At 38.6% G+C, this 19,486-nt stretch overlaps 1 protein-coding gene across 3 annotated transcripts in view; it reads right to left on the minus strand.

Annotated features, from left to right (window-relative positions):
• Nucleotides 1–19,486, minus strand: part of SIMC1 (SUMO interacting motifs containing 1) — a 68,322-nt gene that overhangs the window by 44,726 nt on the left and 4,110 nt on the right. The window lies entirely within an intron of this gene.

Here is a 19,486-nt window from a genome sequence, read left to right on the forward strand (position 1 = left end):
TTCAAGACCATAAAAATTTCAGCTTTCTGTCACTTAAGTGGCAAGTGATTAGGGAATGCAGTCTGTTAAAAAAGCAGCAAATTCATAGGTATTGCCCTATGCAGCTCTCTTTCAGTAGATTTCTCACTAGTGTCTGCCTGATTTTTAACTGGACCCTCAGGGAGTATTTTGGCACATCAAAGAGTTTCACAGATTGGAAGCACAATTCAACTGCACTGCTTAACCTTGGAGAGCTTACTGCTTCCCTTTTTGATGACTCCAAAGCACTCTGTACATACTAATGTCCTTCAGCATGTCACAGAGCACTTCCATATCCTTCCCCTCATTAGACAGTAACTTATTCTTGTATCCTGTACCCTGACATAGTATTTTAGACTCAGCTCATAGTATTTATTAACTCATTAGATAAATGAATAAATGTAATCTAATGACAATTTTTTATCCTTTCATCTCATTGTCCTCTGACAGTCCTCTTAACTCCTTCATCACATATTACTCTAAGTTTTCAGAGATAACAAATTATCTTTCTAGTTTTAATAATTATGTCAGCAGATGGAAACACAGATGACTAAGACTCTCCAATGGGCTCCCCTGGTGGCTTAGTGGTAAAAAAATCCACCTGCCAATGTAGGGGACTCGGATTCAGTCCCTGAGTTGGAAAGATTCCCTGCAGGAGGAAATGTCAACTCACTCCAGTATTCTTGCCTAAGAAAGCCCAGGGACAGAGGAGCCTGGAAGACTGTAGTCCATGGGGTCACAGAAGAGCTGGCCATGACATAGCAACTAAACAATAACAAGGCCCTCTAACAGTCTGCATCTGTAGAATGAAACACAGCAATAAGCCCATAAAGTCCTTGTCCACCCCAATAACCTTATTTTCTGACCCAGATGTCTCACAACAACCCTGTCAGGTGAATGTCATTCATATTTTCTAGCTGTAAAAACTAAAACCCAGAAAGCAAACTACTTTTGGGTTTCTGGATCTGTGTAAATGAGAAGTCTCATCCATTTACACCTTCAAGGGGCTAGTCCAAGTTACTTCCCAATTATGGTGCTGATAATGGGATTTGCTCTTTACCACTCCAGGTTATCTCATGATTTTGGTTTTACTTTTCTCCTTGGAGATTTCTGTTAATTTCTGCCAATCGAGCAAGCAGGAAAAATTAGTTTCTTTCAGAATCTAGTTGTTGTTTTAGCAGAGATCCCATTAAAGTCAGTTAGTCATATTGCTGAATGCAGAAGTTCCTAGGTCCAGGTCTTTTTACAATATTCCAATATTAGCTGCTTATCTTTCCCACTAGGACTGAGTATAATGCCATAATGACTGGCACAGCATCTTTTGAAAAATGTCAAAGTGCTCAAGAAACATCAACCGAATCTAAAAAAAATTAATTTTGAGGGGGAAAGCTCATCTTCCATACCTCACATATGGACCTTCCATTCACCAACAATGAAAATAATACAGATACTTCAGGTTTCTCTCTACCTATCACTCTTTTCCAACAAGGCAAATGGAATGGCTTCATTATTTGGTGAAACTAGAACCAAGGGCTGAACAGAGAGTCCCCTTTCTTTGTTTTAAGCCCTCTTCTCTAAAGATCCTATCTGCTTTTTCCATGGGTAAGGTTACCATGCAGGCTTTTAACTTGAAACTTGTTAGGTAGGAAGGGGACAAAGAAGCATTAAGTTTAATTATAGTTTTAGGGGGCCCAAATGGGGCTACAGATCCATGAAGCTTATTCTAACTAAGCACTATTAGTAACATAGCTATTATATCGATCTCCATCTATCTGACCTATATATCCTTTTCCTGTCTCTATGAATTTGCCCATCTAATATTTCATATAAATGGAATCACAATTATGTGGTCTTTATGTCTGGCTTCTTTTTTTAATGTATGTATTTTATTGACGTATAATTGACTTACGCTGTTTCAGCGGCACACCAAGGTGATTCAGTCATACATACATACAAACATTATGTTTGAAATTATTTTCCATTATAGGTTATAGGAGATATTGACTATAGTTCCCTGTGCTATATAGTAAACCTTTGTTGCTTGTTGCATATGTTTTTTAAATTAGAAATCTAGCACTGTACTCATACTAAGTCAAACAATTAGAATCAAAGTTTCAGAAATTTTTAGGGAAAGATTGATAAGTTTTCTAAAAAATATATATTACACATATTATTTATATACATGCATATAAAAGCTTTTCTAGTAAACCTGATAAAGGCATGAGAAAGAACACCAGAAAAAAAAAGAGATGGAGAAATTGGAAAACAAACTAAATGAAATGAGAGCACTGAATATTAAATAGAAAAAGTGAAACAAACTAGATAAAAGTAAAAGATCGTCATACAGTCCAGTTGTTTTTAAACATGACTGCTTATTAGAAACCTATCTGGAGCTCTGGAGATAAAAAAAGCAATACAAGAGCATTTGTATTTTTCAAAAAATTTCAAGATAATTCTGATATGCATTTGGATTTTAAAAAGTGATTACAGGTTTTTCTATTAAATCATAGTTTTGGTGATATAGAATTCTATTATTTCTCTGTTGACAAATCACAATTAAATGGTATTAAGTGAGTAATAGTTACACAGTCACCAAAGTGAAAGATATTTATCAGTTTTCACAATGAATACCCAGAAAAAAAAAAAGATAACTATAACTGCAAGCCGTAATAAGAATATGATTCACTTAACAATATAAAATAATTACATACAATTTGGGGGATCAAGCAGAGTGATGTGGTAAGCGGAAGTGTATACATGCACATGTTTTCATCTGTCTAGCCAGTCTATGCCTTTTGGCTGGTGCATTTAATCCATTTATGTTTTAGGTAACTATCAGTCTGTATGATCTTATTAGAAGCCTTGCTCAGTGATCAATGCAAAGAAATAGAGGAAAACAATAGAATGGGAAAGACTAGAGATCTCTTCAAGAAAATTAGAGATCCCAAGGGAACACTGCATGCAAAGACAGGCACAACAAAGCACAGAAAGGGTGTGGACCTGCAGAAGAAGAAGGTATCAAGGAGAGGTGGACAGAATGCACAGGAGAACTGTATCAAAAAGACCTTCATGACCAAGATGACCACAGTGGTGTGATCACTCTCCTAGAGCCAGACATCCTGGAAGGCGAAGTCACGTAGGCCCTTAAGCAGCATCACTACAAACAAAGCTAGTGGAGGTGATGGAATTCCACTTGAGCTATTTCAAATCCTAAAAGATTATGCTGTGAAAGTGCTACACTCGATATGCCAGCAAATTTGGAAAACTCAGGAGTGGCCACAGGACTGGAAAAGGTCAGTTTTCATTCCAATCCCAAAGAACGGCAATGCCAAAGAATGCTCAAACTACTGCACAATTCCACTCATCTCACATGCTAGGAGAGTAATGCTCAAAATTCTCCAAGTGAGGCTTCAGCAAAACGTGAACCGTGAACTTCCAGATGTTCAAGGTGGTTTTAGAAAAGGCAGAGGAAACAGAGAGCAAATTGCCAATGTCCGTTGGATCATCGAGAAAGCAAGAGAGTTGCAGAAAAACATCTACTTTTGCTTTATTGACTACACCAAAGCCTTTGACCGTGTGGATCACAACAAACTGTGGAAAATTCTGAAAGAGATGGGAATACCAGCCCACCTGACCTGACTCCTGAGAAATCTGTATGCAGGTCAAGAAGCAACAGTTAGAACTGGACATGAAACAACAGACTGGTTCCAAATTGGGAAAGGAGTTCATCAAGGCTGTATATTGTCACCCTGCTTATAACTTATATGCAGAGTACATCATGCGAAATGCCAGGCTGGATGAAGCACAAGCTGGAATCAAGATTGCTGGGAGAAATATCAATAACCTCAGATATGCAGATAACACCACCCTTATGGCAGAAAGTGAAGAATTAAAGAGACTCTTGATGAAAGTGCAAGAGGAGGGTGAAAAAAAAGGCTTAAAACTCAACATTCAAAAAACTAAGATCATGGCATCTGGTCCCGTCACTTCATGGCAAATAGATGAGGAAACAATGGAAACAGTGACAGACTGTTTTATTGGGCTCCAAAATCACTGCAGATGGTGACTGCAGCCATAAAATTAAAAGATGTTTACTCCTTGGAAGAAAAGCTATGACCAACCTAGACAATATATTAAAAACCAGAGACATTATTTTACCAACAAAGATCTGTCTAGTCAAAGCTATGGTTTTTCTAGTAGTCATGTATGGATGTGAAAGTTGGACTATAAAGAAAGCTGAGCACTGAAGAATTGATGCATTTGAACTGTGGTGTTGGAGAAGACTCTTGAAAGTCCCTTGGACTGCAAGGAGATCAAACCAGTGCATCCTAAAGGAAACCTGTCCTGCATATTCATTGGAAGGACTGATGCTAAGCTGAAACTCCAATATTTTGGCACCTGATGCAAAGAACTGATTCACTGGAAATGACCTTGATGCTGGGAAAGACTGAAGGCAGGAGGAGAAGGGGATGACAGACGATGACATGGCTGGATGGCATCATCAACATTAGTTTGGGCAAGCTTCAGGAGTTCGTAAGGACAGGGAAGCCTGGCGTGCTGCAGCCCATGGGGTTGCAAAGAGTTGGACATGACTGAGCGACTGAACTGAATAATATTATTACCATTTTTCTGTCAGTTTGATTACTATGTATCATGGTGTGTTCCTCCTTGGGTTCATCCTGCTTGGGGTTCCCTGTGCTGCCTGGACATGGTTGACTATTTCCTTTCCCATGTTGGGGAAGTTTTCAGCTATTATGCCTTCAAACATTTCTTCTGGTCTGTTTCTCTCTTCTCCTTCTGGGACCCCTATAATGTGAATGTTGGTGGGTTTACTGTTGGCCCAGAGTTCTCCTGGGCTGTCTTCATTTATTTTCATTCTTTTCTCTTATTTTGTTCTACAGCAGTGATTTCCAGCATTCAGTCCTCCAGGTCATTTATCCTGTTCTGCCTCAGTTATTCTGCTATTGATTCCTTGTAGTGTATTATTCATATGTCTGTTCTTACAGGTCTTTTGTAAGTATTTCTTGAATCTTCTCAATCTTTCCCTTCATTCTTTTTCTGAGATCCTGAGTCATCTTCACTAACATAATTCTGAATTGTTTTTCTGGAACATTGCCTATCTCCACTTCATTTAGTTGCTTTTCTGTGGTTTTATACTGTCCCTTCATCTGTGACATAACTTTCTGCTTTTTCATCGTGATTACCTTTCTGTAATATGGTTTTTGTTTTAGCTGCTGTGGGATTGTGCTTCTTCTTGCTTCTTCTGTCTGCCCTCTGATGAATGAAGCTAACAGGTTTGTGTAAGCTTCCTGGTGGGAGGGACTGGCAGTGGGAAAAACTGGGTCTTGCTCTGGTGGGCAGGGTCCTGCTCAGTAAAGCTTTAGTCCAATTATTTGCTGGTGGGTGGGGCTGCACTCCACCCCTGGTAGCTGTCTGGCCTGAGGCAACCTTGCCCTGGGGTCTAGGGGCTGTATGGTGGGGTTAATGGTCGACTCCAAGAGGGTTTACACCAAGTGGGACCTTCGTTGCCTGACGCTGCCCGTGTGCCTGTCCCTGTGGTGAGCCCCTGCCAACTCACGGCTCCACAGGAGACCCTCCAAAACTAGCAAGCCGTTTGGGTTCAGTAACCTGTGGGGTCACTGCTCCTTTCCTCTGGGGCTTGGTGCACACAAAATTTTGTTTGTATTCTCTAAGACTGGAGTTTCTGTTTTCCCCAGTCCTGTGGAAGTCCTATAATCAAATCCCATTGACCTTCAAGGCCAGATTCCCTAGGGATTCCCAGTTCCTTTGTCAGATTTTATTTTTATCATGATTGCACCCCTCCCGCTGTCTTGCTGTGGCTTGTCTTTGGATGTGGGATATCTTTTTTTGGTGGGTTCCAGTGTTCTCTTGTCGATATTGTTCAAAAGCTAGTTGCAATTTTGGTGTTCTCACAGGAGGACATGAACACACATCCTTCTACTGTGCCGTCTTGAACCAGAACCTATATGTGAGCTTCATGGTAACCACAAGGCAAAACTCTCTAATATGTACATAAAAGATAATGTGAAAGGAATGTATGCATAACACTAAAGGAACTCACCAGACCACAAGGTAAGAGACCAGGAGAAGACAGAACAGAAAGGCAGTAAGTACACATCTATCAGTAATCACACACCTATCAATAATTATATATAAGCAGGCTAAATACATAGCTTTAAATATATATTAAAATATAGCCTTAAATATAAGCAGGCTAAATTCTCCAATCAAAAACACAGAGTGGTTGGGTGGATTAAAAAAACAAGACATTAAAAAAATAAACATATGCTCCCTGTTAGATTTACTTCAGATGTTAGGACACACTCTGACTAAAAGTTAAGGGATAGAAAAGATGTTCCATGCAAATGGAAACCAAAAGAAAGATGGGGTAACTATACTTATATCAGACAAAATAAACATTAAAATAAAGACTGTAGTAAAAGACAAAGAAAGGCATTATATAATGATAAAGGGGTCAATCCAACCAGAGGATATAACATTTGTAAATATTTATGTACTCAACATAGGAGCACCTAAATATATAAAGCAAATATTAATAAATGTAATGGGAGAAACTGACAGTAATAAAAAATGTGATACACTTTAATAACCCATTTACATTAATGGATAGATCATTCAGACAGAAGATCAATAAGGAAACACTGGCCTTAAAAGACACACTAGGCCTGGTTAATTTAATAGATATATATAGAACATTCCAGCCAAAAGCAAGATATTATACATTCTTCTTATGTGCACATGCAACACGCTCCAGGATAGAGCCTATTTAACAAAACAAATCCCAATAAATTTCAGAAAAAGAGAAGTTAAAAAAGAATACCTTGAGACAAATGAAAATGGAAATACAACTTACCAAAATCTATAGGATGCAGCAAAAAAAGTTTTAAGAGGAAACTTGACAATGATACAGGCCTACTTCAAGAAACAAGACAAATCTCAAAGAAATAATTTGACTTTACAACTAAAGGAACTAGAAAAAGAAGTGAAGCCTAGAGTTAGCAGAAGGAAGGATATAATAAAGATCAGAGTAGAAAGAATTGAAAGAAAGACTAAAAAGACAACAGAAAAGATCAATGAAACTAACAGCCAGTTCTTGAAAAGAAAATTCACAGATCTTTAGTTAGACTCACCAAGAAAAAAAATAGGAAGGGTTCAAATGAATAAACTCAGAAATGAAAGAGAAGTTACAACTGATACCACAGAAATACATATAGGATCATAAAAAATACTAAGAGTAATTATATATCAACAAATTGGACAACCTAGAAGAAATGGATAAATTCCTAGAAACACAATCATCCAAGACTGAATCATGAAAAAATAGAAAATCTGAATAGACAGATTACTAATAATGAGATGGAATCAGTAATCAAAAACTGCCCATCCCCCAATAAAAGTCCAGGACCATGGTTTCATTGGTAAATTCTACCAAATATTTAAATAAGATAAAATACCTATCCTTCTCAAACTCCCCCAAAAAACTGAAGAGGAAGGAATGCTTCCAAACTCATTTTACAAGGCCAACATAGCCTTGATACCAACCAGACAAGAATATCAAAAGAAAAGTACAGGCCAATATCACTGATGACCACAGATACAGAATTCTTCAACAGAATAATAACAAACCAAACCAAACAATTTATTCTAGGAATGCAAGGATGGTTCACCACCCACAAATCAATTAACAAGATATACATGAACAAAATGAAGGATAAAAATCAAGATTATAGCAACAATTGCACAAAAAGTATTTGACAAAATTAAACATTCATTTACGCCAAAAACTCTCAATAAAGTGGGTAGAGATGGAAACATACCTCAACATAATAAAGGCCATATATGACACACCCACTGTTAACATCATATTCAGTGGTGAAAGTTGAAAACTTTTCCTCTAAGATCAGGAATAAGACAAGGATGCCCACTCTTGTCACTTTATTCAACATGGTATTGGAAGTCCTAGCCAAAGCAATAAGGTAAGATGCAGAAATTAATGGCATCCAAACTGGAAAGGAAGAAGTATAATTTTCACTATTTGTGAACAATATATAAAATGCTAATAACCACATCAAAAAAAAACTATAAGAACTAATAAATGAATTCAGAAAAGTTGCAGAGTACAAACTAAATATACAAAAATCTGCTGTATTTCTACACACTAACAACAAACAGTTAAAAAAGAAGTTGGGAAAACAATCCCATGTACAATAGTATCAAAGAATAAAATATCTATGAGTAAATTTAACCAAGGAGCTAAAAGACCTGTATTATCAAAAACTATAAGACACTGATGAAGGACACTGAAAGCACAAATTAATGGAAAGATGTTTTATGCTCACGGTTTGGATGAATGAATATTGTTTAAATGTCCATATTACCCAAAGCAATCTACAGATTCAATGTAATCCCCATCAAAATCCCAATGGCACATTTTACAGAAATAGAACAAACAATTTTAAAATTTATATGGAACCACAAAAGATCCCAAATAGCCAAAACATTCTCAAGAAAGATGAACAAAGCTGAAGACACTGCACTCATTGATTTCAAACTCAATATGATTTTGGCATAAAAGCAGACATGTGGATCAATTTTAAGAAAAATAGCCCAGAAACAAATCCCATACATACATGGTCAATTAATTTATGACAAAAGAGGAAAGATTATACAATGGACACTCTTTAGTAAATGGTGTGAGGAAAACTGGAAAGCTACATGCCAAAGAATGAAACTAGACTGCCATCTTACACCACACACAAAAATTAACTCAAAACGGACTAGAGGCTTGAATATAAGATGTGAAACCACTGAGCTTCTAAAAGAAAATAGAGGCAGGAAGCTCCATGACATTAGTTTTGGTGATTATTCTGTATCTGATTCCAAAAGCAAAGACAACGAAAACAAAAACAAACAAATGGGACTACATCAAACTAAAGCTTCTGTACAGCAAAGAACACCATCAACAAAATGAAAAGACAACCTCCTAAGTGAGAGAAACTATTTGCAAATCATGTATCTGATAAAAGATTAATATCCAAAATATATAAAGAACTCATACAACTCAATAACAAAAAGCCAAAAATCTGATTATGGAATGGACAGAGGACCTAAAGAGACATTTACAGATGGCCAGCAGACACATGAAAAGATGCTCAATATCACTAATTATCAGGGAAATAAAAATCAAAACCACGATGAAATATCCATTTATTCCAGTAACAGTGGCTCTTATTAAAAAGACAGGTGATAACAAGGGTTGGTAAGGATGTTCTAGAAAAGGACACCCTTGTGCACTGTTAGTGTAATGTTTAGCACAGTGCTATGGAAAACAGTATAGAAGTTTCCCCCCAAATTAAAAATAGAACCAATGTGTGATCCATCCAGCAATTCTACTTCTGGTTATTTATCTGAAGAACATGAAAACATTGATTTGAAAACATATATGCACCCCTACATTCACTGAAGCATTAGTTACAATAGCCAAGAAATGAAAACAACATAAGTGTCTGTTGATAACTGAATAAACACGTAGTGCATATATGTGTATATATGTGCATACACTTGGGGCTTCCCTAGTGTCTCAGACTGTAAAGAATCTGCCCGTGATGTGGGACACCTGGGTTTGATCCCTGGGTTGGGAAGATCCCCGGGAGAAGGGAATGGCTACCCACTCCAGTATTCTCACCTGGAGAATTCCACGAACAGAAGAGGCTGGTGGGGTACAGTCCATGGGGTCAGAAAGAGTTGGACATGACCCAGCAACACACACACACACACACACACACACCAGAATACTACTCAGGCATAAAAAAGTACGAAAAGTATGAAATTTTGCCATTTGTGACAACATGGATGGAACTTGAGGGTATCATGCTAAGTAAAATAAGTCAGAGAAAAAAAAATACCATGATTTCACTTACACGTGGAATCTAAAACCAAAAACACACAATATGAAATTCACAGGTACAAAGAATATAATGGAGGTTGCCGGGAGGGTTGAGAGGGTAAGCAAAGTTGGTTAAGGGGGTCAAGAGGTATAAACTTCCTATCAATAATGTTTCATAATATATTGATGTATGATAAATGATGTAGACGGACTTATTATGGATGTCATTTTGCAGTGTGTATAAATATGGAAGCATTATGATGTACACCTGAAACTAATATAACAGTATATGTCAATAAGTGAAGGATTTTTGGAAAGGGGAACATGACACTAAAGTTCATTTATAATGTGTGAAACTTTGATTAAAACGTAAAAACTTTGTTAATTAATTAATTAAACTTTGTTAGTTCAATCACCATGATGTATACTTAAAATATCTTAGTTTCGTCAATTATGCATCAACAAAGAAAAAATTTAAATAAATAACTTAAAACAAGAGAAATGTGAGAAAACCTAGAAAAAACTCTGGAAAATAATGAGCTGGGGACCAATACTACCCTAACTTTCACTGCATACCATTCTCTAGTATTTGAATTTTTTGGACAGGTACATTTTTTTAAATTTATAAACTTTACTTTTTAGAGCAGTTTTTGGTTCATGGCAAAACTGAACAGAAAGTATGGAATGTTACCATATAGTCCAATCCACACATATGTGCAACTTCCCCACTATCAGTACCCAGCATCACAGTGGTATATTAGTTACAACTGATAAACCTAACCTGGCACATTATCAATACCCAAAGCCTACAGTTTATTTAGGGTGTACTCTTGTATTTTATGGGTTTTGACAAATACGTAGCAACATGTATCTACCATTGAGTATCACACAGAACAGTTCCACTGCCTGAAAATCCTGTGCCCTACTTATTCAGTACTTTCTCTCCACTAACTTCTGAAAACCAAGATCTTTTCACTGTCCCATAGTTTTTACTTTTCCAGAATGTCATATTGTTGGAATCACACGGTATAGTCTTTTCAGACTGCATATTTCTGCTGCTGCTGCTGCTAAGTTGATTCAGTTGTGTCCAACTCTGTGCGACCCCATGGACTGCAGCCTACCAGGCTCCTCTGTCCATGGGATTTTCCAGGCAAGAGTACTGGAGTGGGTTGCCATTGCCTTCTCCAAGATGGCATATTACTAAGTGAAAAGAGCCATTTAAGTTTCCTCCAAGTATTTTCATGGCTTGATAGATCATTTCTTTTTAGTGCTGAATAATATTTCAGTGTCTGGAGGTAACACTTTACTTATCCATTTACTTACTGGAGGACTTTACTTACTTATCTTAGTGGCCTTCCAAATTTTGGCAATTATGCATGAAGCTGATACATAAACATCTATATTCAGTTTTTGTGTGTGTGGATTTGTTTCAATTCATTTGGGTAAATACCAGGGAGCAAAACTGTTGGTTTGTATATAAGAATACATTCGTTTTGTAAAAACTGCCAAACTGTTTTCCAAATTTTGCTTTCCCACCAGTAATTAATGAGAATTCCATTATTCCACATCCTCACCAGCATTTGGTGTTGTGTTTTGAATTTGGTCTATTCTAAAATCCAAATGTAATAATACTTCACTGTTGTTTTAATTAGCAATTCCCTAATGGCATATAGTGCCTGATGAATTACAGATGGAGGTTCTTGACATTGCATAGGAGACAGGGATCAAGACCATTCCCATGGAAAAGAAATGCAAAAAGGTAAAATGGTTGCCTGAGGACGCTTTACAAATAGCTGTGAAAAGAAGAGAAGTGAAAAGCAAAGGAGAAAAGGAAAGATATACCCATTTGAATGCAGAGTTCCAAAGAATAGCAAGGAGAGATAAGAAAGCCTTGCTCAGCCATCAATGCAAAGAAATAGAGGAAAACAACAGAATGGGAAAGACTAGAGATCTCTTTGAGAAAATTAGAGATATCAAGGAAACATTTCATACAAAGATGGGTTCAATAAAGAACACAAATGGTATGGACCCAACAGAAGCAGAAGATATTAAGAAGAGGTGGCAAGAATACATTAGAAGAACTGTAAAAAAAGATCTTCATGACCCAGATAATCACAATGGTGTGATCACTCACCTAGAGCCAGACATCCTGGAATGTGAAGTCAAATGGGCCTTAGAAAGCACCACTACGAACAAAGCTAGTGGAGATGATGGAATTCCAGTTGAGCTATTTCACATCCTGAAAGATGACGCTGTGAAAGTGCTGCACTCAATAGGCCAGCAAATTTGGAAAACTCAGCAGTGGCCACAGGACTGGAAAAGGTCAGTTTTCATTCCAATCCCAAAGAACGGCAATGCCAAAGAATGCTCAAACTACTGCACAATTGCACTCATCTCACACACTGGTAAAGCAATGCTCAAAATTCTCCAAGACAGGCTTCAGCAATACGTGAACTGTGAACTTCCAGATGTTCAAGGTGGTTTTAGAAAAGGCAGAGGAACCAGAGATCAAATTGCCAACATCAGCTGGACCATCGAAAAAGCAAGAGAGTTCCAGAAAAACATCTATGTCTGCTTTATTGACTATACCAAAGCCTTTGACTGTGTGGATCACAACAAACTGTGGAAAATTCTTCAAGAGATAGGAATACCAGACCACCTGACCTGCCTCTTGAGAAACCTATATGCAGGTCAGGAAGCAACAGTTAGAACTGGACATGGAACAACAGACTGGTTCCAAATAGGAAAAGGAGTACGTCAAGGCTGTATATTGTCACACTGCTTATTTAACTTATATGCAGAGTACATCATGAGAAATGCTGGGCTGGAAGAAGCACAAGCTGGAATAAAGATTGCCGGGAGAAATATCAATAACCTCAGATATGCAGATGACACCACCCTTGTGGCAAAGAGTGAAGAGGAACTAAAAAGCCTCTTGATGCAAGTGAAAGAGGAGAGTGAAAAAGTTGGCTTAAAGCTCAACATTCAGAAAACTAAGATCATGGAATCTGGTCCCATCACTTCATGGGAAACAGATGGGGAAACAGTGTCAGACTTTATTTTTTGGGCTCCAAAATCACTGCAGATGGTGACTGCAGCCATGAAGTTAAAAGATGCTTACTCCTTGGAAGGAAAGTTATGACCAACCTAGACAGCATATTAAAAAGAAGAGACATTACTTTGTCAACAAAGGTCCGTCTAGTCAAGGCTATGGTTTTTCCATCGCTATGTATGGATGTGAGAGTTGGACTGTGAAGAAAGCTGAGCACTGAAGAATTGATGCTTTTGAACTATGGTGTTGGAGAAGACTCTTGAGAGTCCCTTGGACTGCAAGGAGATCCAACCAGTCAGTCCTAAAGGAAATCAGTCCTGAATGTTCACTGGAAGGACTGATGCTGAAGCTGAAACTCCAATACTTTGGCCACCTCGTGCAAAGAGTTGACTCACTGGAAAAGACCCTGATGCTGGGAGGGATTGGCAGGAGGAGAAGGGGATGACAAAGGATGAGATGGCTGGATGGCATCACCGACTCGATGGACATGGGTTTGAGTAAACTCCGGGAGTTGGTGATGGACAGGGAGGCCTGGCGTGCTGCGATTCATGGGGTCGCAAAGAGTCGGACATGACTGAGCGACTGAATTGAACTGAATGGCGTATGTAGGATGTTGAACATTTGCCATCTGTATGCCTTCTTTATGATGTGTCCGTTTATGTCTTTTGCCCATTTTTTAATCAGGTTGCTTGTTTTCTTATTGTTGATTTTAGGAGTTATCTGCATATTTTCAGTAACAGTCCTTTATCAGATGTGTCTTTCATAAATATTTTCTTCCAGTCTGTGGCTTATCTTCTCATTCTCTTGTTTTTCAGAGAAGTGCTTAGTGGTAGTGAAGTTTAGTTTAGCAATTATTTCTTCCATGGATTATGTTCTTGATGTTATATCTAAAACATCATCACCAAATCCAAAGTCATCTAGGTTTTCCCCTGTCTTCTAGGAATTTCAGTTTTGCATCCTAGGTTCAGGTCTATGGTGCAGGTTTTGAGCTGATTTTTATGAAAGCTATAAGGTCTGTGTCTAGATTCACATCTTTGCCTGTGACTATACTGCTGCTCCAGCACCATTGTTGAAAGGACTCTCTGCTCCCTTCTACTATTTTAGCTGCATTGTCAAAGATCAGTTGACTAGAGTAATTTGGGTCTATCTCTGGGCTTTCTATGGTGTTCCACTGATCGATCTGTCTATGCTTTCACCAATTTCATACTGTTTTGATTACTGTGGTTTGTAGTAAATTTTGAAGTCAAAAGTGGCAGTCTTCTGACTCTGCTCTTCTCCAATATTCAGTTGGTTATTGCATCTTCTTAAAGAGAAAGGGAATACCAAACCACCTTACCTGTCTCCTGAGAAACCTGTCTGTGGATCAAGAAGCAATGGTTAGAACCAGATATGGAACAATGGACTGGTTCAAAATTGGGAAAGGACCACATCAAGGCTGTATATTGTCATGCTACTTATTTAACCTATATGAAGACTACATTGTGTGAAATGCTGGGCTGAATCAATCACAACTGTAATCAAGATTACTGGGAGACAATGTTTACTACAGCACTATTTACAATAGCTAGAAAAAGGAAGCAACCTAGATGTCTATCAACAGATGAATGGATAAAGAAGCTGTGGTACATATACATAATGGTTATTACTCAGCTATAAAAAGGAACACGTTTGAGTCAGGTCTAATGAGGTGGATGAACCTAGAGCCTATTTTACAGAGTGAAGTAAGTCAGAAAGAGAAAGATAAATACTATATACCAAAGCATATTTATGGAATCTAGAAAGATGGTACCAATGAATTTATTTGCAAGGCAGCAATGGAGAAACAGACATAGAGAACTAACTTATGGACACAGGGAGAGGGGAGGAGAGGATTAGATGTATGGCAAGAGTAACATGGACACTTATATTACCATATGTAAAATAGATAGCCAATGGGCATTTGTGTTATGTCTCAGGGAACTCAAGCAGGGGCTCTGTATCAACTTACAGGGGTGGAATGGGGAGGGACATGGGAGGGAGGTTCATGAGGGAAGAGACATATGTATACCTATGGCTGATTCACGCTGATGTTTGACAGAAAAAAACAAAATTTCTGTAAAGCAATTATCCTTTAAAATAAATAAATAAAAAGATAACCTTTTCAACCTCAAATATGCAGATGATACCACTCTAATGGCAGAAAGTGAAGAACTAAAGAGCCTCTTGATGAGGCTGAAGAGAACAGAGTGAAAAAGCTGGCTTAAAATTCAACTTTCAAAAAACTAAGATCGTGGTATCTGGTCCCATCACTTCATGGCAAATAGAAGGGAAAAAGTGGAAACATGTGGCAGATTTTATTTTCTTGGGCTCCAAAATCATGCAACCATGAAATTAAGGTGCTTGCTCCCTGGAAGGAAAGCTATGACAAACCTAGACAACATATTAAAAAGGATAGGCATCACTTTGCTGAAAAAGGTCCATATAAGCAAAGCTATGGGGTTTTTCCAGTAGTCATGTATAGATGTGAAAGTTGGGCCATAAGGAAGGCTGAGTGCTGAAGAACTGGTGCTTTCAAATTGTGGTGCTGGAGAAGACTCTTGAGAGTCCCTTGGACAGCAAGGAGATCAAATCAGTCAATCCTAAAGGAAATCAGCCTTGAATATTCATTGGAAGGACTGATGCTGAAACTGAAGCTCCAACACTTTGTCCATCTGATATGGAGAGCCAACTCACTGGAAAAGACTCTGATGCTGAGAATGATTGAGGGCAGAAGGCAGCAGAGGGTGAGATGGTTGGAGAGCATTACCAACTCAATGGACATGAGTTTGAGCAAATTCAAGGAGATAATGAAGGACAGGGAAGTCTGACGTGCTGCAGGCCATGGGGTCTCAAACAGTCAGACATGACTAAGTGACTGAACAACAACAAATTGCCTCTCCATATACACTTGAATCAGTTTACTGATATCTACAAAATAATTTGCTGGGATTCTGATCGGGACTGCATTTAATCTATAGATAAGGTTCATAAGAACTGACATCTTAACAATATTGTTTTCCTTTCCATGAACATGGATTCAGTTCAGTTTAGTCACTTAATCGTGTCTGACTCTCTGCAACCCCATGGACCGCAGCACACTAGGCTTCCTTGTCCATCACCAACTCCCAGAGCTTGCTCAAACTCATGTCCATCAAGTTGGTGATGCATCCAACCATCTCATCCTCTGCTGTCTCCTTCTCCTCCTGCTTTCAATCTTTCCCAGCATCAGTCTTTTCCAGTGAGTCAGTTCTTCTCATCAGGTGGCCAAAGTATTGGAGTCTCAGCTTCAGCACCAGTCCTTCCAATGAATACTCAGGACTGATTTCTTTAGGATTAACTGGTTTGATCTCCTTGTAGTGCAAGGGACTTTCAAGAGTCTTCTCCAACACCACAGTTCAAAAGCATCAATTCTTCAGTGCTCAGTTTTCTTTGTGATCCAACACTCACATCCATATATGACTACTGGAAAAACTATAGCTTTGACAAGATAGACCTTTGTGGGCAAAGTAATGTCTCTGCTCTTTAATATGCTGTCTAGGGTGGTCATAGCTTTTCTTCCAAGGAACAAGTGTATTTTAATTTCATAGCTGCAGTCACCATTGGCAGTGATTTTGGAGCCCAAGAAAATAAAGTCTGTCACTGTTTCCATTGTTTCCCCATCTATCTGCTATGAAGTGATGGGATTGGATGCCATGATCTTAGTTTTTTGAATGTTGAGTTTTAAGCATCACTCTCCTCTTTCACCTTCATCAAGAGGCTCTTCAGTTCCTCTTTGCTTTCTGCATAAGAGTGGTATCAGCTACATATCTGAGGTTATTGATATTTCTCCCAGCAATCTTGATTCCAGCTTGTGTTTCATCCACCCTGGCATTTCGCATGATGTACTCTGCATATAAGTTAAATAAGCAGGGTGACAACATACAGCCTTGACGTACTCCTTTCCCAATCTGGAACTAGTCCATTGTTCCATGTCCGGTTCTAAGTGTTGCTTCTTGACCTGCAGGAGGCAGGTCAGGTGACTTGGACTTCTCAGGCGGCACTAGTGGTAAAGAGACAAAAGAGACGTGGGTTCTCAGGAGGCAGGTCAGGTGGTCTGGTATTCCTATCTCTTGAAGAATTTTCCACAGTTTGTTGTGATCCACACAGTCAAAGGCTTTGGTGTATTCAATAAAGCAGATGTTTTTCTAGAACATGAAATGTATCTCCATTTATTTCCTCTTTGATATATTTTATCAGTTTTATGGTTCTCCTCACATAGATTTCTCTCATAGATGTTTTATGAGGTTTATATTTAAGTATTTAATTTTCACAGTTTTGATGTACATGGTAGTATGTTTTAAATTTCAAATTCCCCTTGTTCACTGCTGGTATACGGGATATTGATGACTTTTGTAAAGTGACCTTGCATCCTACAACGTTGCTATTATTACTTATTAGTTTTGTTTTTTTTTTTTTTTGGTTGCTAATTCTTTTGGATTTTTTCTACATAGGCAATTATGACATCTGTGAGTAAAAATTTTATTTCTTCTTTCCTAATCTGTATACTTTTTCTTGCCTAATAACATCAGCTAGGACTTCCAGTACAAGGCTGAAAAGCATTGGTGACAGAGGATGTCCTTGAGCTGTTCCTGGTCTTTTTGTTGTTTTTCACAGTTCTGGAGGCTCAGAAGTTCAAAATTAAGGTGTCTGCAGGACCATGTTCTCTTAAATGCTCTAGGGAGAAACTGTTCTGTGCCCTTCTCTTACCTTCTAGTGTTCATTGATTTGCAGCTGAATAACTCCCAAAGTCTCACAGTGTTCTTCCTCTGTCTTCACATCTTATAAAGATACTACTTATATCAGACTAAGGGCCCACCCTACTTTCTGTAATCTCATCTTCACTGATTACATCTGCAATGACTTGATTTTCAAATAAAGTCACATTCTGTAGTGGCAGCGGCGGCTTCAACACATCTTTTTGGAGGACCCAATCCAACCTATAGAAAGTCTTTATTATGTAAGTAAAACTGGGCTATGTCGCTTCAGTTGTGTCTGACTCTACTGATCACAGCCTGCCAGGCTCCTCTGTCCATGGGATTCTCCAGACAATATGGGAATGGGTTGCCATTTCCTTCTCCAGGGATCTTTCCAACCCAGGGATTGAACCCACGTCTCTTTTGTCTCTTTACCACTAGTGCCGCCTGAGAAGTCCAAGTAAAACTGACAAGTTAGTAAAAACAAAAACACAAAAAATCCACAAAAAGTTCAACAGGACAAGAACAGGCAATTAACTCACATGAACTATACACACACACACTCACATATATATTGCACACTACATTCAAGAACTCATGAATCTTTCCTCTAACCCTGTTCCTCCCCAAGACGTCAATGACTGACACCAACTTGCATCCAGTTGTTAGGGACAAACCAAGGCATCATTCAGGATTCCCCCCTTTCCCTCATTAACCACAACCAAGGATCAGGACTGTAACCAAAAGTGGGCTCTGGCTGCTTGTCATTCAAAAAGTCAATAAAGAAGCAAGGTTGTTGGAAAGGAAAGTTTGCTTTATTTTGGATGCCAGCAGCTAGGGTATGGGGGGTATAGAGGGTAGACATCTGTCCAAAGGCCAACTCCGTCCCCTGAAAATCCATGGACAAGAGCTTTTATAGGCTGAGGGAAGGGGCTACATGCAGCAACTGTACAGTCAGCTCTGACAGTTATCTTGAAATTGGTATCAGTGGGTCTGATCGGCGTCACCTTGATTTTTTTAAGTACACTTAGTCTTCAGTTCCAGGGTTGGTTTGTTCTCACTCCCTTGAAGCCAGTTCTTGGAACTGTGGCAGCTTATGTCATGGTTACAGCCTGGTCATTATGTGGTTAACTTCTACCTGGTAGGGGTTTCAGTCACCAGAAGACAGCTCACAGGATTTGGCTCAGAATATTATCTATAATGCCTGAGAAGGAAGGAAAGGTCTTTGAATTTGTTTACGGACTAAATTATTATTGGTCTCCTTGACTGCTTTCCTTTGTTTCTGCATGTTCTCCCTTCTCTGATTAAACCTACTATGTAGCTAAAGTTTTTCCACAGACAGAAGGCAGGCAGAGGACGTACAAGGCAATGACCACAGGGTCCTGCTGTTTTACGACCAGCTGATTTTACTTCATTGGTACCTTCCATATCCCTCCAGTTATCCAGTCGCACCACCTACAAAGCTATGATGATCTCTGGTCTGGACTACTGCTGCAACCTCCGAGACAAATCTCTTTGATTTCGCTTTTGTCCCCTTACAGTAAGGTGAAACAGGCTTGCATGGGACAGTTTCAGTTTTTGCCTGTTGTTTGACTCTCTGTCCAGTTAGCAACCTCTTTCATTTGCAAAAGGATCCCCATCTGGATGATAAATTATATGGTCACCTTACCTTACAGTCTTTCCTCCTTACAGTAGCTAAAGTCACTTTTTAAAAATGTAAATTACATCATGTTATTC

Source organism: Muntiacus reevesi, chromosome 7, assembly GCF_963930625.1.
Source record: "Muntiacus reevesi chromosome 7, mMunRee1.1, whole genome shotgun sequence".
NCBI classification, from domain to species: domain Eukaryota; kingdom Metazoa; phylum Chordata; class Mammalia; order Artiodactyla; family Cervidae; genus Muntiacus; species Muntiacus reevesi.